This window comes from Bactrocera oleae, chromosome 4, assembly GCF_042242935.1.
Source record: "Bactrocera oleae isolate idBacOlea1 chromosome 4, idBacOlea1, whole genome shotgun sequence".
Lineage (NCBI taxonomy): Eukaryota > Metazoa > Arthropoda > Insecta > Diptera > Tephritidae > Bactrocera > Bactrocera oleae.
The window spans coordinates 8,186,695-8,198,664 of NC_091538.1; positions in this window are offsets into that span (position 1 = coordinate 8,186,695).

The window sequence follows — 11,970 nt, forward strand, 5'->3', positions numbered from 1 at the left end:
TATTAAAAAAGTTAAATGAAAGCGAAAAGTAACGGAAAGCCATGGAGAAGCGTAAAAAAAAATTAAATTGCATTAAGAAACAAAAGCAAAAACGAAAACCAAAAACAAATAGGCAATGCAGTACAGTTTTGCGATGTGTTTGTAGTAGAGAGAGGACAGGACAGGACAGCTTAGGTGACATTAAAGTATGTGAACGCAGAGCGTTGATAAGTATAGGCAAACAATGAGAGCAAAAATAACAACAAAAACTACAAAAATAGCAACAACTACCAACAATTACAAACAAAACAAAACAACAACAACAACATACCAAATTTCCAACTGCATAAAGCGAAAACAACAACAGCAAAAGATATAAAAAAAAGTCAAATAAATTAAACAAAAAAAAAAAAAAAAAATACATGGCAAACAAAAAAGCGGCAAAGCAGAAAACGAAGCGCCGCTTCGTTGCAAAAATATTTGCAGTGCAAAAAGCGTGTAAAAAAATTGAAAAGCAAGCAAATGAACACAAAACACACAAATTATAGATTGTAGCTATAAAAGGCATTTCTATGCAAGTTAAAGAAGAGCGGCGGCTAGCAGAAAATTTAAAATCGAAAAAATATTAATAAAATATGTAAAAAAACAACAAAAATCAGAGTTTTAAGCATACAAGCTGTATGCATGTATAGAGAAAGGGAGGGTGGCAAGCGGGCCAGAAAACGGATTTGAGTAGCTAGAACTGAAACCAAAAGCAATTGATTGGTCGTGAGCGTTGACGCTGTGTTGAGGTGGCGTGTTTAGCAGAGCAGCTGCAAAGGTTAAATTAATATTTAATAGATTTTATTTTTTTAAACGATTTTTGTTAAAAAAATTTTTGTTAATTATTTTATAATTTTTTTTTGTTTAAAAATTGGTTAATTTTGTAAAAATATTTTTTTAACAATTTTTTTTTATTAATTTTTTAAAAATATTTTTACAATTTTTTTTTAAAGATTTTAAAAGTATTTTTTAACAATTTTTTTTATTAATATTTTTAAAATATTTTTTAACACTATTTTTTTTAAAATATTTTAAAGTATTTTTTTTTTTAATATTTTAAAAGTATTTTTTAACAATTATTATTTATTTTTTTAAATATTTTTCTTGGCCTTTTTTTTTAAATTTTTTTTATACAAATTTTGTTAAGAATTTAATTTAACAATTTTCTATATAATTTTATATAATATAAAAACATGAATTTATGCGATTAAAATATAGCCAATACCAGTTTTTAGTAAGTCTAACACGCACATGCACACGCTGGCGCACAACGAGCTGCATTGCAGACAACAACTAGGTAGGCATGCGCATGCGTATGTGTTTTGTGACTGTGAATGAGTGATTTTTTTTGGAAATTCAGTAGAAAATTACGAATTTTGCTGCATAACTTAGGGCGTACTAACTGCTGTGCATACGTGTAGCACACAAAAATTGGTTTTGTTTCAATTATTTTGCAGGCAAAAATTTTTCAGCGTCAACGAAAGCTGCATGCGGCGTTGCGTACAAGCAATTGTCGATTGTAACGCCTAAAAGTAGACCACGCACTTAAGTATTATTTTCAAATTGAAATTGAAATTTAAAATTATACAATTTTTTTTATTCATTTATAGCGAATCCGGCAAGCTTCCAAAGCGAAGGTGTTGATTTTTTTAAGATTGGAACAACTGCAAAAGTAAAAAAATGAATTTCCGCTAAGCATTCACAATCAACAAACGCTTGCGTCTGCGCTGCGCTCTACACAATGGCGCGACGGCGTGTTTTGTGTGCGTGTGGCGCTGACTATAACTCGGACGACGAAAAAAACAGCAACAACAACAAAAATATGTACATTTCCCATTGTACCTACATAATATATTAAAAAAAAGCAACAACAAAAAATTACACTATATAATAAGTAATATATACATACAAACATACATACATATGTACATCAATGCATGTATAATAAAAGCAGCAAAGCAAAACAAAGCAAAAAAAAAATAACAACAAACAAAAAGGAAAGAAAATAAAATGCAAGAAAGTTTAATCAAATGTGTGCTTTAGACAGCCAGTCTCAGTACTACAGTCTTAGTCTGTCGACAGAAACAAAAACAAAAATATGGAAAAAAATTATAAAAAATTACAAAAAATTAAAAATGAAAAAATTATAAATAAATGAAAATGAAGAAATTACAAAAAATTAAAAACAAAAAAATTACAAAAAATCATTAATAAAAAAATTATGAAAAATTATAAATAAAAAATTACAAAAAATTAAAAACAAAAAAAAATATATATAAGTAAAAAATTATAAATATATACATATATAAATTACAAAAAAAAAAAAATCAGCAACAAAAACAAAGTCTCAAGCAACAGCTGTCTGTCTTTGCGTATATTGTCTTTAAGCATTTTATTATTATTATTATCATTATCTTTATTATTTATCTACATTAATAATATTTATAAAGAAAATGCTTAGTTTCTTTAGATAAATGATAAATTATTTTAAACCATGAAAGTCAAGACTATTTGTACTTAATTGCTACATACATACATAAATAATTAATTACGCATTTGAAGTAAAGTGTGGTATGTGGTGTAAAGCTAACTTAAAAAGTATATATACATAATTAACACATGTATATATATACAATATATATTATATATTTATAGTTCAATTAAATTTATTAAGCAACTTGGTAATGCTGAGTTTTTTTCTCAACAGCGAAAAATTGGAATTTAATTTGCTAAGCAAGACAACCAAGGCACTTACACGCGTAACAGTAAGCGCTCGAATGTAGTCTAGAATGCTGATGCATAACTATAGCTTTAATTAAACAACAACAACAACAACTTTAAGCGCAACTCTTTGTAAGGCAGCGACAACCAGCGTGTGTTTTTGAGCGATCTTAAATTATTAGCAGACAGCTTAAGCCGTTTAGAGCGCTTAGAGTGCATACTAAGTTATAGTGTACAACAAAAACATGCTGCTGCTGCTAGCGAACTCACATATGGCTTGAGCGTTGCTGGCAGCTTAGTAAATCACAATGGTTTTTCGAAATACGAAACTAAAATGGCTTATTACTGTCGCAATGGTGCCTAAATTAAGCCAAGTGTTTGTAAAAAAAAAAGTCATTGTTGCAGCTACATTGAAAAATACAGCTGAGGCACTAACACTTGAGTGCGTACTGAAGTTGCAAGCAGCAAAATAATTTCCATATTGTGGGTTTTACGCAAGTTTTTTATGTGAAAATTAAATTTAATATACCTGAAAGCTTTAAAAAGCACATACAAGCAGTTTTCGAGCTTCGAAACTAGTATTAAAGTACTTCGAAAATGTTTTTGTGAATTTAATTTGTCTAAAAGCTTAAAGAATCTCATCAATAATGACAACTGAACACATGTAAGCAGTTTTCGAATTTCGAAATTAATATTAAATTGAAGTATTTCGAAAATTTTGTTTTATGTAGACTGTAATTGCAATTAAATATAATTTCTAAAAAAAAAAATTTTAATTAAAAAAAATTATTTCGCAAAAAATACCTAAAAAAATATTTAAAAATCATAAAAAACTTTTAAAACACACGCTGCAGTTTCAACATACATAAATTTATAAATAATATTATAAACCCACTAGTTTTGTTTCGTAACAACGCACTGTTGCTATATATTTTATTGCACACTTGAGCTTTATTCGGCTTGCTGCTGCTTCTTATTATATTTTTGTTTATAATACATACAAATATTGTATATGTACAATGATTTTGTTTTTGTAACTATGCCTGTTTCTATGCGACAGAGCAAAACGAAGAAGCAAATAATGTAAAACCAAAAATGTACTTACATACTTCAATTCCTCAATACTGGCTTCCGTTTAGCTGGATTTCTTCAACCGACTCAAGCGATTTGTGTTGGCGCCTAAAGTAAAATCACGAAGAAAAGAAAATATTTCGAGACAAAAATTTCAAGTTACACTCACAAAAACACATATTACAGTTTATATATAATTAAAAATATTGTAAATTTGCAAAAAAAAAAACTTTCTTTAAAATACACCAACAGTTATTTAAAAACTGAAAAACAACAACTATTTGTTATTAATTGGGGTTTGGATAAAGGTGCTATGGTCTTAACAAAAGTTGTAAATTTTAAGAAATTTTTGTTTAAAATACGGTACTTTTGAAGTTTGAGTTGAAAAATTTAATGGAATTACAGTGCTACGGATTTTTAGATCTAATTTTCGAAATTCCACATTATTTGTCCAAATTTTTTAGAAATGCTAAATTTTTTTAGATTAAAATTCGAGTTTTCGAAAATAAATTACGAAATGAAAAATTTTATTATTGAAGTCAAAATTCGAGTTTCGAATTTTGAAATATTTAAATTAAAATAAATTGCTTATTTGCTATAAAATTTCGATTTTCTCAAAGGAAAATTTGTGGCTTTGTAATACTATTTCGAAATTTTTAAATGTTTATTCAGCTTTTCGAAACAAAAACTTAAATGAAATTTGCTTTTTTGTAGGGAAATCCTGAATTCGACAAATGAAAATTTTAGTTTTTGACAAAAAATTTTGAAACTTTTAAATGTTTGTTTAAGTTCTTCAAATAAAATTTCGAAATTTGTAAATTGAATTTCTTATAAAAAATAAATTAATTAATTTTGTAATGTTAGTATATATTTGTTAAATGATTTTTTTTCTCTTAGAACAGTTATAATTTTTTATTTACAGATTTATTAGATATTAAAATTTTAAATAAATTTTAAATTTATCTACAATTTCTTATTATATAACCTAGTATTCAAATATTTTTGAAATTTAATTGTAATGATTTCAAAATAGGCTAAGAAAAAAATACATTTTCAGATGTAGGTTTTTTTTAAATATTTTTATATTGTGTTTGTATTTTCGAAAAAAAATTACATTCATATATTTGTTTTCTTATTTATGTTTTTGTAGAATTATGCGAATATATTTTCAAGTTACAGCTTTAGAAATGGATTTTTAGAAACTATAGGGAACTTATTTTAATTTGGAGTAAATAAAATTTTGTATTTACACATTAAACTTTATTAGAATCGCATAATAATAAGAAATAAATATTAATATTAATAAAGCTTTTTGAATGGTAGTTATATTCTTTGTACTGTCTTTCAAATCTGGGTAAGTTTTTTATTTTTAACAATAAATTTTTATAGTGTTAGAAAAGATGTGCGTTATTTCTATTTGATGTTCGAAACTTTTGATATTAATTTTCAAGCCTTTTGATGTCCGTTGTTGATGTTTAAAGTTGTGTAATTAGCTTCGATATTGTTAAATCAGATTTTCGAAATTAATGTTCGAATTTAATTTGTATGTTCTTATTATTATGTGTATAGCTTAAATCTCAATTCCAAGCGCACAAAACGACGATATTGTATGAATTGTGGCCTTCAAATCAGTAAAAAAAATAAAACAATGTAATATCTAATAAGTTTTTGAATTCCAAATATATTCCAGTCTACTTTATTAAACAAGCCAAAGTCACAACTAAAACACAATATATAATAGCATACATTTTCGCCCCAAAATGTGTGCCAAATTTTTCACAATAATTGTATTAGCAATCGAATAAGTCACATTACATGTTCGAAACTGAACTTCGAATTTTCGAAAGCAATTTTTATGTCGCTGCGCCGAAGTGTATGCCACATTTTTCAAAAACATTAGGTTAGCAATTGAAGAAGTCACATTTCATGTTCGAAATTGAACTTCGAATTTTCGAAATTTATTCATAGGCAGTTATTACTACGTTTATAGTTTAAATTACGATATTAAGCTCATAAAACTAGCATATTTCATGTATAGTGGCCAAATTACAACCGTAAAATTAACAATTTCAAATATCCGTCAACTAAATTTTTGAAAATTTACTTTGCATGCATTCGTAAAGTTTAAAAAAAATGTAGGAATATACCACACATTTCTTTTTTCTACGCCAAAATGTATGCTATCTTTTTCTAAAACTCCATATTTTCGAATATTTACTTTGCTTTACTTGCAAGTTGTAAGAAATTGCGATATTTCTTTGTATTTGCGCCTTCATTACACGATTTTCATAGTCACTTAGGTTTATCCACCAACGGAGCCTAAGTGTACTTATTGGTCTATCGAATTTAAAAATAAACTAATGACGTTGAGACCTTCAGTGCAATGCGATTCGCGTGTCAGAGAATCAGCGTACAAAAATCAAATCCAAAATAAACAAAATAAAGCAATGTAAAGGTAATTTGTTTTTCTTTGCTTTATTCGGTGTGAGGCGCACTTAAATATATAATACTATAATATATATGTATGTATGCAAATATTTACACACATTATAATATAAGTGTGTATATTACATCTGCTGCCACCTATTTGAGTATGTCTGTATGTATTTAAGTCAAATACAAAACGAAATCGGCGAAACTAGAATGCAAATTATCTGGTGGGCGGGTGACGGAGGCACGTGGGCGGCGTTGGACAAATGCGCCACTAGAATCTAGTTCACTTGTAAGTATGTATGTACCTACATATATCTATATAGATACATTGATAGCTTTGTTGGCATCGAAATGCAATTTATGAAGCGTTAAGTCGAAAAAAAAATTGTATTTAATTGCTTTCGCTACAATAATCGATGATTAATGTGTGTGTAATCAACAATTTAAATGATGTGATGAAAGCGTCGTTGGGAAGACCCACGAGTGGTAGCGGAATAACAACCCCAACAACGAATTGTAGCAAATTGATTTCAATAAGCAATAATAGATAAATAATTATGTGAGTTGGATGTGTGAGTTTGCTTTGGAGCGAGTATGTTAGTATCGAACTATCGAACTGATAATGAAAACTTAACTATGCTAAAAGAAATAATGTTGAGTAAGCCCTTTAGACAGATCAGTGTTGTGAAAAACCTAGCTTTTCTATTCGATAACATACTACATGATCTCAGTTAGGACGACTCATTATCGAATGACTAATATAAAATATGCTTATAGAGTAGCTGGCACTAGCATAAAGACCGCGGTATCATCGAGGTATTTCCGATTGTATACAATATTGATGAAAATAGGTCAGGCGAAAGAAAACAGAAGAAAATCAGGATAAGATGACGCTTTAGGTACAATACATTGTCTTAATTTCTCTCATTATAGCATTGCTTAACGTCATAAAACTGATAAAATTATTGCTTTAGACTATTAGTTAGTTAGTAGTTAGTTAACACTAACTAAGCAGTTAGTTAACTATAGCTAATATAACTGATCGGTGTTTAAGCACGATTAAGGTAGATTCATACTTGCTAAGAAATATATCTGGTACCATAGGTATGTTAATAGCAGATATATCGACTAGCTTGAAACGCTTTTCATCCCATTCGTTCGAAGATAACTTATAAAAGGTAGAGAATGGCTCCACAATCAACGTTCATGTGTTTTTTGGGATACAGATTCCGCGATGTGAAGAAATTTTGAAATTTTTTGGCGTTCCAACCAAGCGAAGTTTGTTCCCAGTACGCGACAGAGGATCAACTGGTGCATTACTATGTAGTCGACCATATTCTTTTAACGTAGTCTGTTGTCCGCCTATGGTTTACGGTACTAATATCTTTTTTATTTTTTTTTGTATTAAGGAAAAGCATCGAAAGCCGAAGTACGGAACTTTAAACTGCTAAACTTAACCTACTCCCAACTCAAATCTCCCCCACGGAACCACTGGACAAAGTATTACTTCATGGGAGAGAAGAAGACATTTAAGTACTAAGATCTGGTGCTCATAGACTGTAGAAATGTCGACTAAATATCAGAAAACTTGGTTCTGGTGAGATTTTCCATTATTTTATTTTTATAAAAATAGAAATTTATTTTTTAAACAAACACGTTCAAGCTGACGATTTTTTTTGTCTGAATTTTCGATTAGGCTTGGATGACAGGGGCGCTCTGCAATGTCCATTTAGTAGCAGTGATCGCAACCGTACGATAATTATCGTACATATGCAATAATTTCATGCCTACGTACGATGTACGATATGATATCATTATCGTACGCAGATTGTACGATAATTTTCATTATGACGCATTAAAAATGTATCTTATTTCTACCCTCGCAGACAATTGGGCGATTTTTTTTTATAGGAAAAAAGAGGAGAAGGCGCGAGCTCTTGGCTCTTACTGCTAGCAAATATTTCTTCCGTCTTTTTGCTCACAACGCCATCTTCTGGTTCGTTCAACGAACAAATAATATCGATATTGTAGTTTGATTTCGATTATGTTCAGACTTCACAGACTTTGCATATTTAGTGTTCGAATGTTGGCTGTTATTCTTGTTATTGTATTGAGCTAACGTTCTCGCGTTCAAGATTTAAAATAGTAATTCCAAAAAAAACTGTAACTGGAAGCTCATCGCGATTATGCTTCTATATTAAATGATTGTGTTTTTATATTAATGAGTAAGTACATATGTCAATCGAAAACTTTAATTCATTGGCTATAAACTATCATTTTCATTCTGTAGCTGTAAAGTGAAAAATGAGTTCTTTACGTGAAGATTCCGAAGAAATAAATAATACTAAACCAACTGATGTTGATTTGGACATTACACCTCCAAGAAAAATTGCAAAAATTAGCAATAATTAAAATAATTATAGTCATTCTTTTTAAAAGTACGATAATTTCGTTTCATATACGATAATTCTACGCTACTGGTACGATAATCGCCTCACTTCAAGATGTGAACACTGTTTAGTAGTAGTAATAGAAGCTCTGCAATAGTGTGCGACCGAAGATCGACTGGAGCATTACTGCAGACTCGACCACATTATTTTAAGATACTCTGATGTCGGCGCAAAAGATTTTCCTACGGTAGGCCATATACCTATATAAGATCTAGTACCCGTAAACCGCTGAAATATCCACTCAATATTAAAGAACTTAATACTGCTGGGATTTTCTTGGCAATTATTTCTTTAAATATGGAAATATTGTTTGTAAAAAAAAACATTAGGTCTAGCTAATATTCGTCTCTGGTATTTATAGACATTTTTCTGACGAGGCGATTTTCTTTTGACTATGATTTTCGAACTGGTTTGGATGGTAGGGGCATTCGGCAATGTCCATTTAGTTTATAAATGTTTACTGGTTTGACAGTTTCAAATCTAAAAGCTTAACTGTAGAAGCTACAAAAGTTATTAAAAGCTCTTCGTCAACCAGTGTTGTTAAGTGACAATTCAAAGTAAAGTGCCTATAACGAAAGCACCGTTAAGTTTGCCGGTATCCTGCTGAGAACAACTACAACAAATACAAGAATAAGCACATGTCACATGCTTGCAATCACAATAAACTGCAATTCCTCAATGAACTTGCCGCTCGGCTGTGCAACGTGCTAGCCACAGCCGAACGCTGTTGCGTGTGCTTCGTGTTTTTTTATTTTTTATTTATGTGTATAGTACTCTACTCGCATGTAACTGTTCATAACTGTGATTGCAGTCAACGAAAGCTCTGTGGCATGCAGCATAGTGAGCTTTTAGTGCATCAGGCAATTGCAGGCGGCTGTCTCGCTGACCGCTAACCTCGTGCTTCGGTGGGTATTGGCGGTACGACCTAGCTACATTGTTCTTCTTCTTCTGCTATGTTGACTTTAAAGCGTACTTTTTTCGCTCCTTTGGCTTTGCACGTGTGCGACACGTTATTCGTTACCGCTTTGGCATTCGTGTCGTCAAACGCCGAGTGCCGTTACTGCCGCTTTAGCGACCAGGACTCAATGCAAATTTCGCGAGGCTGCTGTCGGCAGTTGGTGACAGGACACCGAGGGCAGCTGTGTGCTTTGAGTGCTTCGTGTGTGCAGTTAAGTGGCTCTACGTGTTGTGACGGCGCGTTGTACGCGTATGTTTGTACGTACTACCGTAGAATACTAGTGGCAACAACTGCAGCGTTGTGTATAAAGGTTCATATAAAATTTATAGTATTTGTGTGTGTGTTTTTTTAATTTTTTTCACAACTCTCGCTTTCTTTCGACATTTTTTCGTATTTTTTTTTTGTTTGCTTTGCGAGATGGCTGCATTGTGGAAGGCCAAGTGAAGTGTCGGTAGTTAATGGTGTTAGTGTATTTTAAGCTTCACGGCCAGAAGGATGCAAATCTACTATGCGACTAAAGGCGAGTCCTTTCATGGTGTTTTAATAAAACAATCAGACGCGCCGATTCCATTACATTGTGTTCGTGTGTAATTACCGTATGAATGCGTGTTCGTACGCTGTCGTGCCTTGGCATTGCCAACAAATGTATGCCATATGCGTTGTCGTGTGAAACGTGTTTCAAATTTGCACGTGTGTCCTTGCGACGCTGACGCTGACGCTTCCAGCGCATCTGTTTTCACACAGACACAACGCGTTCATATGTATTTTTATGTGTGTGAGTGTGTGCGTGTCACAATTGAAACATTTGTAATAAAAGTACAAAAATCCTCGGGAAGTGGAAATGTGACACGTTTGTGCAGAAAAAAGTTGCACGCGATTTAATGCAGACTTAAAGTAGTCGTCAGGCGTGTGGATAAACAAAATTGGCTGAAAAAAGTGATCAGCGCATTGCAATCAAAACTAGTGAAGTTTCACAAAAACTCCGTTTCGCTGGAGGAAGGCTTATGAGCTTTTGGCAAAACTTTTATAGGGCTTTAGCGTTTTAAAATGTGAATGGATAAATAGCCACGGCTTGGCTGAGTATTTACTAAAATTTCGCCGGTGTTGGCTCTGGTAGATCATTCATGTAATGCATGTAGCTTCTGGATACCTTATCAAGAACTATCTTATTGGGCCTCATGTAAAATAAGAATTGTGTTGTTCAATTAACTTGAAAAGACTACATAGTATTTTTAACTATTAATGAGCTAATTTTACTAACAAAGCAATAAAAAATCTGGAGCTATACACATTTTCCACAACTAATCTCGCTTCAGACACAATTACTTAGTTTTTAGCAGGGTTGACAGATGCAAAGCAAAGTTAGCTTTCGGATTCATGGTAGAATGTCACTCTCATATAAACCCTCATGCTTATTGGTAATAAAAATAGTTTAGTCGATTTTCACAAGCTTCTCTTGATGCGAAGTCAGCACCAGCAAAACCGTTTACCATAGACAGAAAGAGATACTAATCACTTGCTGCCAGACTGCACTATAAGATGGAAGAATAAGAATTTTCTAAGCAAGCACTCGGCGCTTGCGGCGAGTCACTACTGATGAGTGTGGGCTAGCGCTGTTCTGTTGGAATACAATTCCTCTCAAACCAATTGGCAAAACTGGCCACTTTTGGTTGACTGCTTTCAGCAGACGGAACAATTGTTGACAGAACAAGCGCAAAAATTTGGAGTTTGGTCGTTAGCTCATGCTAGATGATTTCCTGCCAATAACACTAAAAACATCCTAACTGTCGATATTGCCTTGGCGTTTGTGCCGTTATCGAAGAAAAACTGTAAAATATAGTGTACTTTCTCTTTCTTCAGGTCCAACTTTGACGCGTGCTCAAACGTAACTGTGTGAAGCAATCACAAAACTGCCTGAGTTGTTCTTCTGTCAAATTGTGAAATAATCTTATAAGTCCTAGGTTCAACCTCATATACGATACATTGTTAAAGCTATTCTAACTTGGAAATGTTTTTATAATGGTATTTAATTTTCTAGGGGGATAGCTGTCAAACAGATGTCAAAGTGAATCTACGTGTTTGACAGTTTGGCAGGGGGTCTTTATAAGACCTAGTCGCGGTACAATTGGCTCGGAATTTTGTTCAAGAAATCGACCACAAATCGAACTAAAACCATTACTTTGACACAGTGAAGCTCAGAATTATACTAAGCCGAAATCACATACGTGTGCCTAGATTATAAAAGATGGAGCTATATTTTTCTATATATCTTGCATTAAGAAGCTTTACTCAAAAGTCTTAAGGGAGACAATATCG